The sequence below is a fragment of the Trachemys scripta genome, chromosome 7, assembly GCF_013100865.1.
Source record: "Trachemys scripta elegans isolate TJP31775 chromosome 7, CAS_Tse_1.0, whole genome shotgun sequence".
NCBI lineage: Eukaryota > Metazoa > Chordata > Testudines > Emydidae > Trachemys > Trachemys scripta.
Window position 1 is genome coordinate 30,575,435 of NC_048304.1, and position 22,136 is coordinate 30,597,570.

General features: G+C 50.1%; 2 protein-coding genes across 4 annotated transcripts in view; one reads left to right on the forward strand and one right to left on the reverse strand.

Annotated features, from left to right (window-relative positions):
- Positions 1-22,136, forward strand: part of MACROD1 (mono-ADP ribosylhydrolase 1) — a 186,039-nt gene that overhangs the window by 78,751 nt on the left and 85,152 nt on the right. The gene's annotated exons all lie outside the window — the stretch shown is intronic.
- FLRT1 (fibronectin leucine rich transmembrane protein 1) overlaps positions 1-22,136 on the reverse strand; it is a 77,932-nt gene that overhangs the window by 36,194 nt on the left and 19,602 nt on the right. The window contains exon 2 of the mRNA XM_034776303.1: positions 14,974-15,159. The gene's annotated coding sequence lies outside the window, so the exon portion shown is untranslated. The remainder of the gene's footprint in view (positions 1-14,973; positions 15,160-22,136) is intronic.

Genomic DNA, 22,136 nt, shown 5'->3' on the forward strand with positions numbered 1-22,136 from the left:
TTCCCATTCCCAGCCTGGCTTGCTTTGACGCACAGAGATCTATTTAAATGTAAATGGCCGTAGGCCCAGCAAAGAGCGATCTGGACTCATTCGGAGCCCCTGGTTGCTGTCAGAGGCAACTGGATGGAAAGAGTGAGGGGCAGTGTGGTCTAATTGGACTCCTGGGTTCTACTCCTGCTTTGCCAGTGCTCTGCTAGGTGACCTTGGGCAAGTTCCTTCCTCTCTCTGGGCCTCTGTTTCCCCTCCCACTTGTCTGCTCAGACTATGAGCTCTTCAAGGGAGGGTCTGGCTCTGACTCTCTCTATGCAGTGCTTCGCATGATGGGGGCCTTGATTTCAATCGGGGTCTGTGTAGCGCCTGGCACAATGGGGGCCTGATCTGTCAGGGTCTGTGTAGCGCCCCAGCATGAACAGTCCAGTCCTCAGTCCAGTAGATCGCAGCTAGCTGGAAAGCATCAGAGTGGGATGTAATAGAAAAGTTTTAGACAGAACAATTTTCTGTTGGAAAACGCAGTTTGGTTAACATGGAAACATGTTGCGGGAACATGTCAATTCTGACAAATTTATTGTCAGGAAGAAGTCAGAACGAATCATTTTGACTTTCTCATTTTGTTCTCAGATGGTAAGTCGTTGCGTTTCCACTGGGTTGTCTCGATTCGTTTTGTTTTGACTTTTCTATGAATTCTGACATTTTGAAATTTGTTTTTGTTCCAAAGCAGAAATTTTCCAGGGAAGGAAAATCCCACCAAAAAAGTTTGATTCGGTTCCATTGAATTGTTTTCTTTTGATCAAGTGGAAACATTTCATTTTGAGAAGGAGAAAAAGTTTTGTTTCCATGTGATCTTTTGATGCATTTTAGTTTGCTTTTGCTGTGATAGGAGATGAGATTTACCTTCTCGAAATGAACCGATTTGACATTATCAAAAGGAAGAGATGCAGTGGAATTTTCCTTTTTTCTAGATTTGATCCCAGATCTAACGTTGGGGTATTTGGGTGAAACTGAATGACCTGTGGTCTACAGGTGGTCAGACTAGATGATCAGTCCCTTCTGGCCTTAAACTCTATGAAATTTCTCAGTCTCTTGGACCCTAGCCTGGCACACAAGGCAGCGTCCCACTGCGCCCGCCCACCCCCAACAGCAGGGTAAGTCCTTTGCAGCCTGTGAAGCAGCCATCCCCCTTCCCCCCAGACTTCTAACCATGCTAGGCATCTCCAGCGCTGCCAATAACAGCTCCTGCAAAGAGGCTCTGCATTAAAAAGCTGGTGACTGACATGGGGGGACAGTGGCTGTGTTAAAAAATGGCCCCTTTAGTTCTTCCTTCCCCCGCCCTGTGTGCCATCTGATTCAGCTGACACAAAGGGGCACTTGGCTCCTGTTAACGCCACAGAGCGTGTGCAGGCATGGCAGGGCAAGCGTGTGGGTCAGCTCCATCCCCTCCCTACATGGGATCTCCATTCATAGTGCCCAGGCAGGAGGCATCAAGGACTCAGCGGGAGTAGATGGGGAGACCTGGGAGGGGGTTTGGCAGGACCAAGAGATGAGTGCGGGGGGAGCATTTTATGATTGCAGATTAACTATGCATCTGGGAGAAATTAATGCAGGTCATCTGTGCAGCCTCCTTGGAGCATACAGCTGCAAATCACTCAAAGATGCAGGGCCAGAATGAAGGTCAGGACTCCTGAGTTCTGAGCTCAGCTCTGTGGGGAGAGGGGATTCTAGTGATTAGAGAAGGGAGTCAGGACTCCTGGGTTCTGCCCTGTGCTGGGAGCTCTAGCCTGGAATGGTGGCAACCGCAGTTTCTGTTCTTTCTTTTGGTGAATTCCTCATCTCATGTCATTCGGTACTGGTTCCCCCTCTCTGGGGCTGCAGGGGGTGGGCCAAAACCAGGTGATGGGGGGACTGGTGCTGAGAGCAGTTTTCCAGGCCTGGGCAAGGGTATGTGTCAATGAAAGGGGCAGACATTGGACAAAGATGGGACTCCCGGTGTCGCTCTTATCAGTATTTTGTGGGTCCTGGTTCCTCCCAACTCTTTCCTGTTGTTCTCCACTCTCCACCCCCCAGGTCAGAAGACAGAACCCAGTAGCCCTGACTCCCAGACCCCCTGTTCTCACCACTAGACCCCACTCCCTACCAGATCAGGGGACAGAACCCAGGAGTCCTGACTCCTATCCACCCTCTTATCTAATCACTAGACTCCACTAGCCTTCCAGCACTGAGACTAGAATCCCGGTGTCCTAAAGACCCTTTATCACTAGCCCCTGGAACAGTCAGAGCAGGGACTGTGCAGCGCAAGAGGAAAGCAGGCTGTGGCTTAGATCAGGGCAGAAAACTTTCCAGGAGTAATAACAACAGCAATTAATAGTTATGCTCATTAAAATACTTGCTAATTAATCCCCTTGATATTCACATGCGGCCTTGTTAGCCTCCTGCTTCGGAGTGAGCAAGTGACTCACCAAAGAGAGTTGGGAATAGAACCCAGGAGTCCTGACTCCCAATCCCCTCGGCCTCAACCCTCTAGATTTCACTCCTCACCCCCCAGCTGGGGACAGACCCAAGGAGTCACTCCCCCCCCAACACTAGACACCACTCCCCTGCCATCTTCTCCTTAGCCCCCATATTTCTCACACAACGCCTGATAGCAGTGGATCTGCTCTCAGACAGCTCCCCCCCCCTTACGGTTACTATTTGTTCTCAATAAAGCTTGGACCTTGTCATAGCAAGGCCTGTATGGGCGCTGTTATTGCTAGGAGAATGGCCTCTTCCATTTGTATCTATCCAGGCTATTCTGGTCCCTAATCTAAGGCATCACAGGGCAAAGCACTCAGGAGCGGAACAGGAGTTATAGAAACCAGCCTCCTGTTCTATAGGAGAGAGATGTTCACCCCTGATTTACTTACTTTTCTATTTATTTGCCTAGTGCAGCTTTTGTGGAGTGTTAATATGCCGGGAAAGGAGCTCTGAGTCTAATCCACCCACATGGGGCTGTAATAAATTCCCTCCCCCAACCTGGCTCTGAGCCCCCAGTACGCTAACCATTAGACTCCACTCCCACCCAGAGCTGGCATAGATGCAAAAATAGGTCTAGCGCAGGGGCGGGCAAACTTTTTGGCCTGAGGGCCGCATTGGGTTTCCAAAATTGTATGGAGGGCCGGTTAGGGGAGGCTGTGCCTCCCCAAACAGCCAGGCATGGCCCAGCCCCACCCCCTCTCTGACCCCTCTTGCTTCTCGCCCCCTGATGGCCGCCCCCGGGACTCCTGCCCCATCCAACCCACCCATTCCCTGTCCCCTGATAGCCCCCGGAACCTCTGTCCCTGACTGCTCCCCATCCAACCCCTCCTCTCATACATAACCGCCCCCAGACCTCCTGCCCCGACTTCCCCCCACTGCCCCATCCAATCCCCCCCTCTCCTTCCTGACTGCCCCCCTGAGATCGCTGCCCCCATTCAACCCCCCTGTTCCCTGCCCTCTGACTGCCCCGACCCCTATCCTCACCACCATCCCAAACTCCCCTGCCATCTATCCAACCCCCTGTGCTCCCTGCTCCCTTACTGTGCTGCCTGGAGCACCGGTGGCTGGCAGCGCTACATCCACACCGCCCGGCTGGAGCCAGCCTTGCCACCGTGCAGCACAGAGCACCGGGTCAGGCCCTGGCTCTGCAGCTGCGCTGCCCCAGGAGCTTGCAGCCCTCCGCCCAGAGCATGGCGCTGGCGGCAGGGCGAGCTGAGGCAGCGGGGGAGGGGGAGCAGCAGGGGAGGGACCGGGGGCTAGCCTCCTGGGGCAGGAGCTCAGGGCCGGGCAGGAGGGTCCCGCAGGCTGGATGTGGCCTACCTCTGGTCTAGTGGTTAGAGAAGGGGGGCTGAGAGTCAGGACCCTTGGTTCTATCCCCAGCTCTGGGGGGGACTGAGATCAAATGGTTAGAATGGGGAGGACTGGGGGTCAGGGCTCCTGGGTTCTATTCCCAGCTCCATTGGAGTTGGGGACTGGGAGCCAGGACTGCTGAGTTCTGTTCTTGTCTCCTGCCACACAGCGAGTCCCTTCCCATCTCTGTGCATCACTTTCCCCCCACCCCCAATAACAGGGATAAGAATATTTGCCTTTCTGCCCCTGGATGAATTTATTTGTCCCAGACTCTGGGAGCTCAGGGGACAGAATTCTATTGCTCTTTTGTGCAACGAACCAAGCAGTGACTGAACTTCCCTGCTCCTCAAACCAGCCGGGGAAAAATACATCAGCCAGTCTTGTCCTCACATCTCATCTGCATGATTTGTTAGGCAGGAGAGGATGCCTAGAGCAAGCTGCATTCGGTTCCTGAGTGTCCCGCAGGGACTTGGCACCCACAGCACCCGGCATAATCTTCCCCTTGCGTGAACCGCCAAGGGCTGCTGTTATGGGGAACGCTTGGCTAAAAAGAAGGCATCAGCTCCATGGTCCATGCAGCACCGTACTCTGGCAGGAGAGGTGGGTGACATGTTTTGGCCAAAACATCTTTGGGGTGAGAAATGCAGATTTGGTGACAGCAGCGTGTTAGGTGGATTTTGGTGGCATTGTTGCATTGTTCGTTTTGATCCCCCCCAAAAACATTGACATGTTTTGATTTTTCAGTTCAGAATGACTGTGTTTCAAAATTTCATTTCTTCTTATTGTTTTAAATCCTAAAATGTCAAAAAATGGTGAAAATCAAGGTGATTTTTTTCCAATTTTTTGATTTGCTGAAAATTTTCATTTTCAGTCTGAGCTGAAATAACTTTTTCCCCTGATTTTTTTGATGTTGCCAACAAGCCAAAATATCCATTCTGTGCTCAGCTGTAGCTGGCAGCAGGGATGGAACCAGGGCTCTCTCTGAATAAGGTCCCAAGCCTCTGCAGCCTGAGCTAAAAGATCGAAAGCTGTAGTAGGCTCAGCAACCTCTATATGTGGCCCCTTGCTACCACTAGAGGGCGACAGAATGAGCAGGTGAGGTTTACACTTGCCCCGCCCCCTTACTCCTTAGGGACCATGTCCCAGTTAATGGCCCGGATCCTTTGAATTTGACGCCCCTGCAGCAGTTGCTGCTCCCTTTCATTCCTACTGCTGCCACTGCTCCCGGCATCATGACGTTGTTGACATTAAGCAGCCTGGCTCTAAAGACAGTTGCAGAGGGGCTGGGATAAGGGAGTTGTCCGCCTGGATTGCAAACTCAGATTAGTGTGGGACTGGCTGGCTCAGAGGGGTGGGGAATGGGACCTTTCCCCTCTAGGGGGTGCCAGTTCCCATCCATACCTAGGTGTCTGAAATGTGTTCCCTTCCAGCACCAGTGTGGTGCATGCAATGCGTTGGCTGGGACTCATCTGACAGATTACCACTCCACTAAAATAACACCATTGCAGCCAGCATCCTCAGCCATATTAGCTAAATAATAAGATTCCAGGATTGTCACTCTGTGTCACTGAAGCCTAGAATGTCTGCTGAGTCAGTGTGACATGATAGAAAGAGCTCTCTTTGTTCAGAATGTCACCAAGGTCAATTATCCCTGGGATTCGCGGTCTGTTACCATCGTCCAGTTCGTACGGTCTCAGCCATTTTTGGCTTTTTTACGTACACGACTACACAAATTCCACCTGTGCAACAGCCTGGGCGTTCAGCTCCTAGTTATTTAATACTTGTGTGATGGTAGCGCCCAGAAGCCCCAGCCATGGACCAGGACCCCATTGTGCTAGGTGCTGTACAGACACAGAAGAAAAGAGTCAGGAGCTAAGCAATGAATGGCCAATACAGATCGAGTTCCCTTCTCATCTAACATCCTTAGAATTCTGGCAGAGTGAGCATAGAAATGTGTATGCATAGAAATCTATTCTAGGCAAATCTTTGGCTCTCAGGATTCCTTGAGGCAGCACCCAAGGGGTTAACTCATCCTCATCTCTTCCCTGTTTGCATGGGATTGGAATCAGCCTTCACAAACCTACTGTCTCCTCCGCGCTTTACAATTTCCCCTCCTATCCGCACGCCCCGCTGCATTATGAACACAACGGCCCCGCGTCGCAGAAATAAATTATTTTCCCTTGTCTTTAACTGCCTGATTATTTTTCTGATGTGCCAATCTGCTGAATTTAATCCAATCAGACTGGCATAATCTCCTGTGGTGACTGTGTCAATAGGCTTGTTCCTTAAGTATTAGGGTTAATGGAGAGGAGGCATTTCTATATGTTCATTATTACTATTTTTGCTATGCTTAAAAAATATTAACCAACACCCAAAATAAAGAGAGACACATTCCCACAGTGCAGTAATTATTAACAGCTGATTTTAGCTGATGCATACACCTGATCAGTAGTGGAGCATGATCAGGGCCGCCCAGGGGGTGGGCAAGTGGGGCAATTTGCCCCGGGGCCCGCAGGGGCCCCCACGAGAATATAGTATTCTATAGTACTGCAACTTTTTTTTATGGAAGGGGCCCCCGAAATTGCTTTGCCCCAGGCTCCCTGAATCCTCTGGGCGGCCCTGAGCATGATCAATTTATCTGACCTAGATTAACCTTGTTAATTAGAACTTCAAAATATTTAGCATCCACAACATACTACTGTGCCAGGCGCTGCACAGTCCCTGACTTAGATTAGGGCACCCATTGTGCCAGGTGCTGCTCAGACCCCAACCAAGATCACAGCCCCCGTTGTGCTGGGTGCTGCCCAGACACACAGTGAGAGATAGTCCCTGCCCCACACAGCTCACAGTCTAAATAGACAAATGAAGGGTTATTCTCCCCATTTTACAGATGGAAAAACCAAGGGCCGGAGAAGGGAAGTAGAGTCTGTGGTAGATCAGGGAAATGATCCCACATTTCTTAGCGCCTAGGCTAGTGTCCCTAACCATTAGGAAATCCTTCCTTTCACTGAACTAAATGGTTGGGGGTCAGACTAAACCAGCCACTCAGTGATGGGGGGTTCAAGTAGACACATCCCTAGTGGCTGGTTATTCCATAATTGACCACTAAGGGTTTACTTATAGCTGGTTCTCGCTTCTGTTGCAGACGGGATACCTGAGTAGATGGGCCCCATTGTTCCACTCTGGTGCCAGGATTCCTATTAAGTACAGGGCAGTCTGAAATGGACATGCTCATCTTATCTATACCGCTGAGCAATGACTTTTCATTGAAATGGCAGGATAGATCCTTAGATAGATGGAGGAGGATTATGTCTGGTGAGAGAGAGATTGTGTGATACATATAACCCCTTTTGGGGCTGGCCAGAGCTGGGGATAGGATCCAGGTGTCCTGACTCCCAGCCCACCACTCTCTCCTCTAACCACTACACCACACTCCCCTCTGAAAGCAGAGGACAGAACCCAGTACTTTCAGCCTCCCTCTCTAAACCACTAGGCTCCTCTCTCTTCCCTGAACTGGGAACAGAATGCAGGAGTCCAGAGACTTGAGAGACAAACTAAAAGGACTCAGCAAGCCAGTCCATTGTCAGAAACCCGGTGATTTTGCTGCTGCCCAAGCTTCCTCGGACTGCTACCGCTGGGGTGTTCATTAATGTAAGGACCATGTGTAATGAAGTAAGTGAGAGTTAAAGAGCACATGATCCCCATGCTGGGCACTTGTGGGGTTTTTTATCGACCTGATTTCCATTGAGATAATTCACCCGGCCTTTCTCTCTGGCACGCGGCTGTTCCCTTTTAAAAACACAATATATATCTCTAGCCCTTCCCAATTGGATGTTTCATGCTTCATATGCCATAACGGTTAGTCAATTTCCACCCAGGATAAGAAATCTATTTTTATTTGCAGTGGAATGGGGTGTGTGTGTAAAGGTGTATTATTTTCATATTGTATTTTATTTATTTATAGCAAGCCCCCTATTGTTAACGCTGTCATTCACTTGGCATTAGTTATGGTGTTTTCCCCGCACCCAATGGCTGTAATATACCAAGGATATAGATTTTACCTTTATTTATTTTTTTCTTCTTAGACAAGCTAGCGAGATTGTTTGCGGATGGGGAAAACAATCACCATCTAGTTAATGCTTTCCCTTCCTTATCTTTTCCCCCAGCCTATTGCTGCCAGAGATTTGTGGAGGGAAATCAGTCGCAGGTTTGGGGTCAGCAAGAGAGGAAGGCACAGACATATGGGGGAGGTCTTGAAAATACAATGTGGGAGGTTTTGCTATCATTTTGTTCTGCTTTAACATGAGATCAGAAGATCAAAAAGGTCCAGTGGCAGGGGGGCTGTGCTAAGATATAGGCCACCTGGCATCGATTCCTGGCTCCACTGGGTGACCTAGAGCAAGTGGCATCCCTTCTCTGTGCTGCAGTTTCCCCTCCCACCCTTTGACTATTTAGACTGTCCACTGTTTGAGCTGGGGATTGTGTCTGGGCCCCCAGTCTGTGTTGGGGTTTGTGCAGTGCCCCCCTCAGTGGATCCCCAGCTGGTGCAAATTGGCATAATTCCATTGGAGTCAGTGGGGCCAGATCCCCAGCTAATGTATATCAGCGTCGCTCCATTGGAATCAACGGACAGATCCTCAGTTGGTGTAATTTAGAGTCAGTGGGTCAGATCCCCAGCCGGTATAAATACACCTGTTTGCATCAGCTGAGAATCCTTCTCCGGCACTGTAAAAGGCCCTATTGCAGCAAATGAGGCTACAATTCATATTCAAACTGGTGGGGACACCATCCAGGGTCCTGCCATTAACCTCTGGTTGCATAATTTGAGTGTAAGTTTTCTAATTGCATCAGTTGAGCCAATCCAGTGTCTTGGATGTTCTTTTAATTGCTGTTTTTAAAATTGATCTTTTAAAAAGCTGTTGAAAAATTGGAGAGGGTGCAGAGAAGAACCACAGAAATAATGAGAGCTGGAGAAAATGCTCTTCCTGGGAGGGATGTAAGAACAGGAGCAGCAGAAGCTCCTTAAAAGTGGCCCGGTTCTGCCCCTTCACCCTGAGACCCTGTCTCCGTGCTGCCCCTTCCACCCTTGCCTCCGCCCTCGCGCTGCCCATACTCCCAAGGCCCTGCCCTCGCACCGTCCTTTCCCCTGAGGCTCCACCCCCACCCCACCTCTTCCCTTCAAGGTTCCCCTCCCGCCCCACTCGCTCCTCTCTGCTTCCCGCTTCCCCTGTTGGTCACCCTTACGGCCAGTAAAAAGTTCTTACATATTCTTACTTTTAAAAGTGATAGGGCCCTGGCCCCCTGCCTGCCCCCATCCTGGCACCCCAGCGTAAGAAGTTCAATCTGTTTAGCTTCTCGGAAAGAAGACTGAAAGAGGGCTTGACTCTGGTGCAGTTATACCTTCACAAGGAGAATATATCCGTACTAAAGTGCTCTTTAACCTAATGGAGAAGGCAGAACATGGACCTAAGGCTGAAGGTGAAGGCAGACACATTCCAGTTAGAAATAAGGCATCAATTTCTCCTAAAGGGTGTGATTATCCATTGGAACAAACTCCCAAGAGAAGGGGTGGATTCTCCATCTGACTGGATGCCTCCCTGAAAGTTGCTTCAATCAAACATAGGTTTTTGGGCTCAGTACAGAGGTAACTGGGTGAAATTCTGCAGCCTGTGCTGTACGGGAATAAATCAGACCAGATGATCTAATGGTCCCTTCTGGCCTTGAAAACTCAGTGAATCAAGATCCCCTGGCTTTTTTTGTGACTCTTTAGTGATGCAAATCATCCTCCCTGACATTAAACTTTGCGGGAGCTGGAGTGTTTTTTAATTAAAAGCTGCAAACCTGCTATGGCTACACCTATGCTGACCAGACCTTAATGCACTTCCCCCCTGTGTAGCCCTAGTGGCTCAGCAGAGCCCATTCCCGTGTGATGCATCCATTTAATCCTCGATTCTAAGGCCAGAAGAGACCACTGTGATCATCTGGTTTGACCTTTTGCATAACACAGGCCATAAGACTGCCCTGAACGAATGCCTGACCTAGAGCACCTCTTTTAGAAAAACAGCCAATATCGATTGCAAAATTGCCTGTGATGGAGGAAAAAAGAGGGAGAAATTATTATTATTTTATTTGCAATTAAATCCACAATTTAGGGGTGTTCTCTTTTTTGCAGCACCTGCTGCAAATTCTCCTCAGAAAACTGGCTTGGCTTTTAACTACTTTGTTACGACTCAACATATGCACGCTGATCAAAAGCCTGGCTCCTAGATGCACCTCTGCAGCTCTTGTGAAAGGATAAAATACGCATCAGAGCTGTCAAAGATGAAGGTAAACTCCTTCTCAGGGCAGATGGGAAAATACAATTTCTGTTCTACAGGAAACCCAACATTGTGAAGGATTTTTTCATTCTGAAGAAAAGCAAGGGCCAAATTACGATGATCAGGGACCTTTGGAACATTTTGTTTTGAAAAGAAATGGTTGGACATTCTCAATAAGGTAAAAATGGATCATTTTCCTTTGATTCATTTTCTTTCAACTTTTCTATGCTATTAAATTATTCAGTGTAACAGATGTACTATAGATAATATATACATGACACATCTACATGTAATATATTATTAGAAATATTTGAATAGCATAGAAAAGTGAAAACTAAACAAATCAAAATGGTGACACTGAAATGAAACATTTCCCACTGATTCCAAGGCCAGAAGGGCCGTCTGTGATCAACTAGCCTGACCTCCTGTATGACACAGGCCATAAGACTTCCCCAAAATAATTCCTAGAGGAGATCTTTTAAAAAAACATTAAATCTTGATTTTAAAATGATCAGTGATGGAGAATCCACCACTATCCTGGGTAAATTGTTCCAGTGGTTAATTACTCTCTCCATTAAAAAATGATGCTTAATTTCCAGTCTGAATTTGTGTAGCTTCAACTTCCTGCCATTGGATCATGTTAGATCTGTCTCTACTAGATTTGTTCCCCATGTCGACACTTAGGCCTTGTCTTCACTTACCGGAGGGTCCGGCGGCAGGCAATCGATGTTCTGGGATCGATCCCGGAAGTGCTCGCAGTCGGCGCCGGTACTCCAGCTCGCCGAGAGGAGTACGCGGCATCGACGGGGGAGCCTTCCTGCCACGTCTGGACCGCGGTAAATTCGGACTAAGGTAGTTCGAATTCAGCTACATTATTAACGTAGCTGAATTTGCGTACCTTAGTCCGAAGTGGGGACTTAGTGGGGACCAGGCCTTAGAGACTGTATTCTAGTCGCCCCTTAACCTTCTTTCTGTTAAGCTAAATAGACCGAGCTCTTGGGGTGTATCACTATAAGGTATGGTTTCTAATTCTTTAATCATTCTCATGGCTCTTCTCTGAACCCTCTCCAATTTCTCAACATCCTTCTTGCATTCTGGGCACAGACTCATCCTGCCTCAGCCCTAGGGATGCACTAGATGACTTCTTGAGGCCCGTTACAGTCCTACATTGCTATAATTCTAGGATATGTTTCGACATCATCAAAACGAGAAAATTGAGAGGGTCCATGATGACGTTCTCCCTTTGAAAGTATCGTTGGAATCAACAAGTTCCCATGATGCCATTTTTTGATGGAAACCTCTTTGGATGAAACTTTCTTGACCAGTTCCACTCATGGACTCGTAGATTTCATGGAGCCATAGAGTTTAAGGAACATTAGATCATCTGGTTTGACCTTGTGCACATCTCAGGTCATTACATTTCACCCAGTTATCCCTGTACTCAGCCCAGTACCTTAATACTCTAAACACTGTTCCCAAATGGTTTTGCATGCATCATAGGAGCTATACCTATTTCCATGCCTAGCAGTGCTGCTAGGGGCTGTAATAGGCTCATTGCATGAGGAGGAATGAAGATTTCCTACTCCTAGGTTCTATTTTGTCTTGCCAGAGGCAAACTGCATACCAATGTGCATCTTCTCTAAGCAAAGCAGCCCTTTCCTCACCCCCTCCTGCACCAGTTGTGGAACCTAAGTCAGAGGCTGCTGTTTGGGGGAATTAAAGCTGTGTAAGATCCCACATTGATTACAGATGTGCTGGTTTTTCAAACAAACTCGCTGGGTGTAACTGTGGTTGCTGGAAAAGGTGGATTAGTGGTTAGGGCAAAGGCGTGGGTGGGAGCCAGGACTCCTGGGATCTCTCCCTGCCTGTGGGAAGGGAGTGGGTATAATTAACAGAGCAGCATTGCTAATCTTCAGGATTTTATCCTGAATCTCATGATATTTGGCATTTTCCTTAAAGTCATGGGATTCTTGGGGTGCTTTTCTTTTTTAAAGGTATATAATGTAAATAAACAAACTGCACGAAGAAGATACCAGACTCAACATCACTGATTTCTCCCTTCCAAGAGCTGGGGAGAGAACCCAGGAGTCCTGGCTCCCATCCCCACTCGCATAGGCTTGCTCCCACTTCCCAGTGTCTCTCATTTACATATGGATTTCGCTTCCTGTAATTTGACTTTTTAGTTTGTTCTAACTCTGATTGCAGGGTAATTTTTAATGCATTTCTCTGCCAGGCAATTTGTTCAATATCCCCCAAGACTCCACAGTGTTCAGATTTGCAGCTTTTTATTGCGCGTCGGTTTAAATTAAACGCGTTGCTGGGATCCCAATGTGGATTGTAATTGGAATTTGTTTCTGCAACCCGCCCCTCCCCCAGCTGCAAAGGTTCAGCGCCATCTCTCCAAGCGCCAGTATGGAAATAACATGCATGTCTTTCTACGCCCCAGTGCTGCTGATACAGTGGGAGTCTGCAATTGGAGGATGTGTGCTTTAAAATAATTGACACAGCTGTGCCTATGCCCCTCAATCCCGCCCTGCACCCTCCTGTTATCCCAGCCCTGGGCTCCCCCCAGCTCTGCCTGTGCCCCTCAATCCGCTGCCCTGCACCCCCCTGTTATCCCAGCCCTGGTCTTCCCCCAGCTCTTCCTGCACCCCTCAATCCTGACCTGCACACCCTGCTATCCCATCCCTGGACGCTCCCCAGATCTGCCTGTGCCCCTCAATCTTGCCCTGCACCCCACTGCTATCCCAGCCCTGTGCTCCCCCAGCTCTGCCTACGCCCCTCAATCCCACCCTGCACCCCCTGCTATCCCAGCCCTGGATTCCCCCCAGCTCTGCCTGAGCCCCTCAATCCCGGTCTGCAACCCCTGCTATTCCAGCCCTGGGCTCCCCCCAGCTGTGCCTGAGCCCCTCAATCCTGTCCTGCATCCCCCTGTTATCCCAGCCCTGGGCTTCTCCCACCTTTGCCTGATCCCCTCAATCCCGCCCTGTACCCTCTGCTATCCCAGCTGTGGGCTCCGTCCTGTCCCACACACACAAACTCCCAACATAGCATGTAGGTTTTATGGACAGATTTACAGATGTCAAGATTCAGCAGATAAGGGACTAGGCTGGAACTGACTTTCTGGGTGACCTTGGGCAAACTCCTTCCCCACTTGATGCCTCTGTTTCCCTTCCCACCCCTTGTCTGTTCAGATTGAGAGGTCTCTAAGGCAGGGATCATCACTCTGTGTCTGTGCAGCGCCTGGTGCTATTGGGGCCTGGTCTCGGCCAGGGTCTGTGCAGTGCCTGGCAGGACGGGTGGAGATCTCTAGCTGGTACCATAACAGTAAGGCTGGTTCCTAACTTGCAATCCAATCACTCCCATAGCCTCCAATGCTCAGAGTAGCTTTTCCTGGAGGAAATCAGAGCATTAGCCCATCAAATTGCTGGCGAGCCTGTAGCTGCATTGCTGGATTAGGGACGAAGGGCAGGATTCAGTTAGCACAGAGCCAGCTGCCTCTGGGGAATGGAAAAGCCTCTTCTCAAGGATATTGATCTTAGAATGAACTATGGAGCAAACAGCTGGGGCTCTGAGCTGGCCAAGACTGCCTGTGGGGATGGGGACAGGCTGGCTCTAGCTACTGCAATTAACAAGGGGGGAGCAAAGGAATCCTGGAATTGGGGCTTGAGGAAAGGATGAGAAGGCTTAGAAATAGCTTCTAAAATCAGGGGGACTGGAGGGGAGTGGGAGAGTTAGAGTGGGTGGGATGGGGGTGGGGGTCGAGTCAGGGCTCCTGGGTTCTGTTCTTGAGGAGGGGAAGGGAGTGGGCCTGGGCCAGCTCCAACTCATCATACTTGGAAGTGGCTGGGCAGAGTTCAAGCACTTGTAAATCAATAGCAATTCTGAGGACAAATAAAAGTGAGTTAAAGGGCTCTGGGTGCCCCCTCCCCCCCCCCCAGCTTCAGTGAGGACATGTCAGCGCCAGCTGAATCACAAACCAGGCAGTCATGCAGGGGCTAGGGGGAGCCACTCTCCTCCATAGACCTGGGGATAGGACGCAGGAGTTTCAGCCTCTTCTGCTCTACCCACTAGACCCCACCCTCCCCAGAGCTGGGAATAGAACCCAGGAGTCCTGGCTGTTCTCCGACCCACATGCATACCGAGAAATTGAAGGAGCATGTTTAGGAGCCCTTATGTGATGCAGCAGCTTAAATACTCAATTGAGTATCACTCCAGCCCCTCAGCCTCTGCTGTCTGATCCCAGCCCTGAGCTCCCCTCCCCTCCCCTCCCCTCACAGCCATCCCTAACACACAGGCCCCCTGCTCCAGACACTAGCATGCCCACTCTGCCGCCGGGTGTGCCATTGTGAATCCGTGCAATGCCCGCCCTCTGCATCAGCCAGGGCCTCCTGTCTGCTGGCTGCCGCTCTCCAAGTCCCTGTGTTTGCAGGGCCCCAGCCCCACAGGGATTGCCTCGGGGCCCAGCCGTTCCAGTACTGTCTGTGAGCATGAACATCAGGCCACAACGCAAGGGCCTGGAGCAGCCAAGCAACCTTCAGCAGCCAGCCATGGCCCCTTGCCAGGCCCGCTCCATGCATGGACATGCCACAGCTAATGATGTACAGGGGGACACTGGGGGTGGGGGGAGGGATAGATGGCTAGGTAGAGTGGGGTGTATATGTAGGTCATGCTGTGTCCATAGTGCTTTCCTTCCCTGCCTCCGTTTTCTAAACCAAAGATCGGATGTTTTAATAACCCCCTTTTGAGCTGCATCCCCCCAACCCTCCAATTAATGAAGCTAAAATGTTCGACTCACGTCGGGGTGCTCCAGAGTCGGGCTCTGTGGTCCTCCTGCTCAGGACGCCTGGGTCCGTGGCAGGTGAGGGGGTGGGGGGCAGCAGCACGACATAGCCTGGCTCCAGGGAGAGGGGAAGCTTGGGGCGATGGCAGCTGGGCGAGCCATGTAATGGATGGATCTCACAGGCTCAGCTGGACGGGCTCTCTGTAGAGGGAGGGAGGGAGGGAAAGGGTTAATCTGGGTATAGCATCAATCTCAGTGCTGTAGCAGCTTTCCCACTGCAGCCTTCAAACGGCTTAACAAGGCAGATCTGTCCTCCCCATTTTATAGTGCAGGATGCTGAGGCAGAGGGACAGGGACTTGCTCAGGATAGAACCCAGGGGTGCGGAGTCCCTACCCCTCACCTGCTGTAACCATTAGACATCACTCCCCTTTCAGAGCTGGGAATAGAACCCAGGTGTCCTGACTCTGACTTGGGCTGTTCTAACCCCCGAGACCCAACTCCCTTCCCAAGGGTGGGACTAGAATCCACTAGTCCTGATGTCTCTGTTGTCATACACGCCCCTCTATCTACCCAGTTACCCCGGCTTCCAGGAAGCAGAGAGAGGAGGCCCAAAACCGGGGATGCAGACTCCAGAGGGGTAGCTGAGCTCAGAGGACAGGGCTGTCTGACCATGCCCCCTGCAGTGCCAGCGCAGGTACCACTCCGTGTGCCACCCAGGACCCCTTCCTGGGGCCTCACTGTGCAGATGCTTTGTGATGAGTGTGACCCCCCCTCCTGCAGAGGGGTGTGGTCAAGAGCCCCAGTCTGGGGCACCCTGCCATACTCAGTGCCCCACAGCACCTTGTGGCTCGGGATACTTCCCCCTCTGCCCCTGCCAGGGGCTGCTCCGAGCCATTATCCGGGGCTGCTGTGCTCTGGCAGCAGGGGGAGGCTGGGGCTGATGCAAACAGGGCCCTGTGCAACTGGCCGCCCGTGCAGAGCCTGTGCTCTGCGGCATTGCGTTCAGGACACACATTGGCTTCTGATGGAGACGAGGGGAGCTATGACAATTAGCAGCCGCACAGCGGCAGGGGGCGCCATTGGGAGCTGCAGCGAGAACTTGCAGAGCACTGGAGGGGCATTTTCCCTCCGTCTCCTTTCCCCCGGCCGGCTCTTTGGCTATCCTCACCAACTGCCCCCTGTTAATCAGGTGCGATGGAAGGGAGCCAGTGTGCGCTTTGGGATCCTTTTATCCAGTGGCCTGAGACAGGTCGCTGGGGGACTCTCAAGTCCTGCACTCTTTTGCCACGCGGGGCGGGAACCGCAGAGGAGTGAGTGTCATGATTGCAGTGGATTGTAGCCGGGGTCAGGAGGTGGGGGCTGCAGTGCAGCTGGGGTAAATAAAAGATGAGAACAAGAGAAACACAGGCGCCATTTTTTGCAGAGATGTCAAACAGGAAGGGTGAATAGAAAATTGGGCCCTGTTCAGGTGTGTGTCTGTATGTATTTGTAGACATACAGGTATATGCATACATGTGTGCCTATATTATATGTGTTTGCATATGCGTGTGTCTATGCATATGTGTGTGTATTTGCAGACACGTGTGTGCATGCATTTACATACATGTGTACATGCATTTGCATATGTGTGTACATGTATGGGGGGTGTATTTGCATACTTACTTGTGTGATCATGCACGTACTGGTGTCTGTGCACATCTCTATCCGTGCCCTCCCACATGCCTTTATTTTATATACCATATCTATCTGCAGCCACCCTCAGTGCGCCCTGGGCAGCCTCCTTAGCTTGCTTGCTAACTGCAGTTTGACAGCTAACCCACCTGTCTCCCTCCTTCAGCATCCCGCTGAGCTCGCTGTCTCGGAGCTAGGATGGGCCCCGGAGTTGGGGGGACTGTCTGCACTGTCTGTAGTAATCGCATTGTTAGGCCAATGAGATTCCTCATTCAGCTGTCTAATCCTGTGCCTTTATTAAACCTGATTGCCGGCTCGACAGCTGTGGGAAATGAGATGGCGTGCAAGCAGCAGAGTCGGGTGCCCACAAATTGCCATTTGTGAGACGAAAGACTTATTGCCCCAAGAGAAGGGGAGAAATTGGCACACACTCACCTCTGCCCCTGCCAATAGCAGCCCCAGATACCCCTCCCCGCCCACAGGGCAGATTCTGTTCCACATGCTGTTGAAGGAGAAATTTGAGCTTTGCTTCTCTCCTTCCAGGAGCATATGATTCACCCTCAAGCCTTTGAGAACTCAGGAGATCGGCAGGAGAAATCAGAAGATCTTCTAATAAAATGTGTAACCAGTGTTGGGATTCACTGTAACTCAGCTTCTGGATTTCCTACAGCCTTTTAGGTTTTCCCAATTTTCCCAGCATTTCCTAAGCTAGAAAACATGATTCTATTGTCATCACATGACTCCAAGAGAGGGTGATTTAAGGGGAAATGGTGAATGTTGCAGTAGACTCTTGGGAGGTGGGCGACGCTGTGAGATTCGTCTGGATTCTTAAAATGAGGTAGCACCGCTCTTGTGCACCATTTTAAGGCCAAATTCCGCTCCTGGTGAGACCAATGTAAATCAGGGCGAGTCACTGAACTGGCCTCAGTTATGTAGATGCAGGGCTGGCTCTGTCTAGGTCACTTAAGGTGGCTTCTATGTTGAATTTAATCTTTAGGGTTAGGAGCAGTTTGTTTGTAATAGCAGAATTATGGAACAGATCCCCAGCTGGTGTACACCGACATTGCCCTAGCATGTAAAAGAGCCATGGCTCCATTGGAGTCAGCCGGGCTAGATCCCCGCTAGTGTAAATTGGTGTCACTCCATTGGAATCTAAATGGGATTGTCTTTGGGGTGGGCTGCAGCACCTGTTTATACAGGGATCCCTTGCCTGGTGCTGAGATGAAGCTGCCCCTGGGATGGAATGAAAGGCAGATCTTGTATCCAAGTGAAACTGCAGGAGGAGTTTAAGAAATGGCCAAAGCTGGAATTGGAGCCTAAAATTGAGTTTAACGCCACAAATCTTGGGGAAAGTGCCCTGGGATCTCCCTCCTTCCCCTCCTACACACCCATTCATCCACCTACCAACATAAAGTACAGGATTGTTCAGTTTAGAAAGGAGACAAATTTGATGGGACAAGGTACGAGTCTGTACAATACTGACTGGTCTAGAGAAGGAGCTTCTGGTCTCCCCGTCTCACAAGGGGACTCTCCGTGAATTTGGAGGGTAGCCATGTCTAAACCGATCAAAGGAAGTGCTTTGTTCACTTGACATGTAATAGCAGGTGGAACACACTGCCACTGGATGTTGTTGAAGCCAAGAACTTAGCAAGCTCCAAAAAGGGGTTGGATGTTCTTATGGATAATGCGAATATCCAAAGCTAAAGCAGCAGATGCTAACAAAGATTTCAGATGGGAGATAAAGTCTTGTGCTTCACGGTTTCAGTCAGTCTCTGACTAATTAGAGGTTAGGATTGGGCCTTTATGCGGGATAGATTACCCATCTGCCTGTTGGGTTTTCACACGTTCTTCTTTTATTGGCCACTATTGGAAACGGGTTATAGGAACAAATGGACCAGTGTGTGGTAATTCTTATGGTGGAGACAGTTCTCAAAAAGCAGCCAGCTCTAAGCAGAATCCTTCCCCCACGGACACCTGCTGTGATGAACACACACAGGGAAGGTTTTGTTGAGTTGATCTCAAACCTAGAGCTGGGTGAATAACTGATTTTTCGGTTCGTTAGTAATTCTGAAAAATCACAGGGGGGTGGGAAATTCGTTTCAGGTCAAAGAAGATGGTTTGTTTCTAATGTTTTTAAACATATTTTTTGATAAGATGGAAGGAAATTTAAAAACAGTCATTGGGAATTGAAAAATGGAAACGTTTCAATTACTTGGGAGTTTTTTGACTGAAACAATTGGGTGACATCACCGCGAATTCCCAAAACATTTCAGTCGACCCAAATCTGCATTTTTGCGCCAGAAAAAAAGTTTTGGTTGACAAATTTCAGCCACCACCACAAGCCAGTGCTCTCCGCCTGCTTACATCTCGCCAGATTGGCCTGTGCCCCTTCCCACACACCACCGGGGTCCCTCCTGTTGCTGCCAGGACCCATTGGCACATGAGCCCAGAACAGAGGTGGGAGCCAGGACTCCTGGCTTCAATGCAAGGAAGAAACAGAGCTCTGTTCTCATTAGCATCAAATCTCTCCTCCCTTGGCTGGCTCAGGTGAGGGAGGGGCGAGGGGGGTTTGCTTCGGTGGCTAACTGGAACATGAGCTTTCCTGGGATAGAGGGGAGGTGCATGGAGGAGAAGACAGATCAGCGTGAAGGAAGGGCAAAACGGTAGCAAAGTCAGTGCATGCGGCATCAATTTCGGCTGACAGCTAGCAATTACGGCAGGTGATAGCCAGATTACTCCAAATGCATTTATTACAGGGCCCGGGGAGCGCAGGGGACTTATTTACTGGCAAATCCATACTCATTACAGGGCTTCGGCCTTGGCTGGCCGCAGAACTGCTCAAGTGAAACAAATAATTATCAAAGTCCTTCCACGGCCCAGTGCTCAGGGGGTGGGGAAGGTGGGGAGCAGGGTAGGGGTGTCTATTTTTTCTTTTCTATATTCCGGCCTATCCTACCTTTCTTCTATATTCTCATCTATCTGTCTATGTGTCTATCCATCCATCTTCTATCCCCATGCACATCTATCTATCTGTCTATCTATCTATCCATCCATCCATCCTCCTCCCACCTTCCTCATAACAAAAGCTACAGCAAACTAGGGTCACTTTACTGCTGAGTACAGCAGTATCCTCACCGGGTATACTGCACTTTAACTTATGGGCTTTAACATCCCGCTTTATTGACTTTGTTTTAAATTTCCTACAATGTCCCTTGTAGACAAGCCTGTCATGTGGACACATTTATATTACTTCCTATGTGATCAGGCAGTGCAGCCTAGTGGATAGAGCACTGGAGTGGGACTCAGGAGACCTGGGTTCTGCCCCTGGCCTTCTGGGTTAATGTGGGTGTGTCTCTTCCCTGCTCTTTTCCCTTCTGTAAAATGATCCTGACTTGCCAAGAGAGCTAGGGATTGTGATCAATGTGGACTTGTGTGTAGACAAAAATAGTGCCTCTCTACCACTCTGGGTAAAACGTAAGGGAGTGAGCTATTCAGGTACAAGGCACCTTTATACCAGTATAACTGCACCCACACTAGCTGTGTAATAATGTAACTACACCGGTAACAAATGATAGCCCGAGCCCACGGAGTGGGTCGGCGTGTGTTATGCCTCACGAAGTTGTAGGTGACATATTGACTGCGCAGAGAGCAGGAGACTTTACCATTAACAGCTGATTTCCCTGCTTGTCCTGATGCCCTCTTAACTGGAAGTTTTTAGTGTGGTTAATTACATCTTCTGTGCCACCTTCCCCTTTAAGAAATCAGAGCTCATTGATTCCTCCCTTCTCCCCAGCTTGTGATGGGCAGGGAAATAGTTAACAAGAGCGGCATAAAGTAGCAGCACTGAGCATCTGAGTTAACCCCTGTGGAAATGAGCATGGCAGTTCTTCCCCTTGGAACGGCTGGCTCAGGCTCTCTGCAGACTCAGGCAGTGTCACTGCATCAATTACACTCGGGGCAGGTCCCTCCTCTCAGAGCGACTGGCTCAGGCTCTCTGCAGACTCAGGCAGTGTCACTGCATCGGTTACACTCGGGGCAGGTCCCTCCTCTCAGAGCGACTGGCTCAGGCTTTCTGCAGACTCAGGCAGTCGGTTATGGTCTGGTCACATTTTGAAGCATTTCTTCACAACCGCAACAGCTGGAGACTCACGGCTGGTTTTAAATGAAAGCTGTGGCTCTGCACTATGCCCTGGTGGTATTGTCACCTCCCAACAAGGCTAATTTTGAGGACAGGGATGCCCCACACTTTGGAACACTCTGGACTACAATACTATTGGCAGCCAGTAAGGCTCTGCTCCCCCTAGAACAGCTGTAACATCTGATCGGCAGGCACCTTTCCCTGGCACAGTGCTGAGGAGCCACCTAATAGCCCATGATCAATATTACCTTGTAGAGGGGAGCTGTCAGTTTAATTGAAATGTGGCCACGGGGTTTGGCAGCGTGGCTTCCCGTCCGTCTGCCCGCTGGGCTGGCGCTTGGCACCAGCTCCACAATGTTCATCTTAAATATTCATTCACTTGACAGAACACTAATTAAACAAAGTAAGGTGCATTATTACTTGATTAAATTTTTTATTGGCACTTTAATTGGTCTGTTAGTCACCCCGTGGGGAGCTGAGAGGAACCCCATGAGCTACAGGCTAATAGAGCAGCTGGGATACAGGATATGATCCACAGCTAATGTGCATGGGGGGGACTGGTTTGGAGGGGCCCAATGGTAGCCCCCCCTTTCCCCCACTGAAATTGACACAAGGTATTAATGCTTCCTTAGATTGCAGAGCTGCTATCCCAGCCCTGGGCTTACCCGGCTCTCACAGAACTCTGGCGAAGCGCCTCAGTCCCACCCCACAGCCTTCTCCTATCCCAGCCCTGTGCTCCCCACACACAGTTCTGCCAGTGCCCCTCCAGCTCAACACCCAGCCCCACTCTGCTCTAACCACTAGAACCCACTCCCCTCTGAAAGCTGATAGAACCAAGAGGTCCTGACTCCTACTTATTATTATTATTATTACTTAATATCTGTACTGTGGTAGCACCCAGGAGCCCCAGTCATAGGCCAGGACCCCATTGTGCTAGGCTCTGTACAAACACAGAACGAGACAGTCCCTGCCTCAGAGAGCTGCCAATGTAAGGATAAGACAAGAGGCTACAGCCAGATGGAGGAGGAGGCACAAGGAAACAATGAGACAATCCCGGTCAGTGTGATGGGCAGTGAGCTCAGCCCACCAGCAGCCAAACTGCTGTCAAGGCTTTTGTGGACATCAGGGCAGAAGAGAGTTTTAAGGAGGGGGTTGAAGGGGAACCGTGAGGTGGCTTTGCCGGTGCTTACGGGCAGCTTCTCCGGCGCGTGAGGGGCAGCAGGGGAGGAAGCACAAAGGGGCTTGTTTGACAATATAACAGGTGGGCGATGGAGGCCGGCATCACAGGCTGATAGGAAGTGGGAGTCAAACGAGAGATGACAGATAGGTGGGACTAGGCCATGGAGGGCAGACAAGTAGCTTATATTT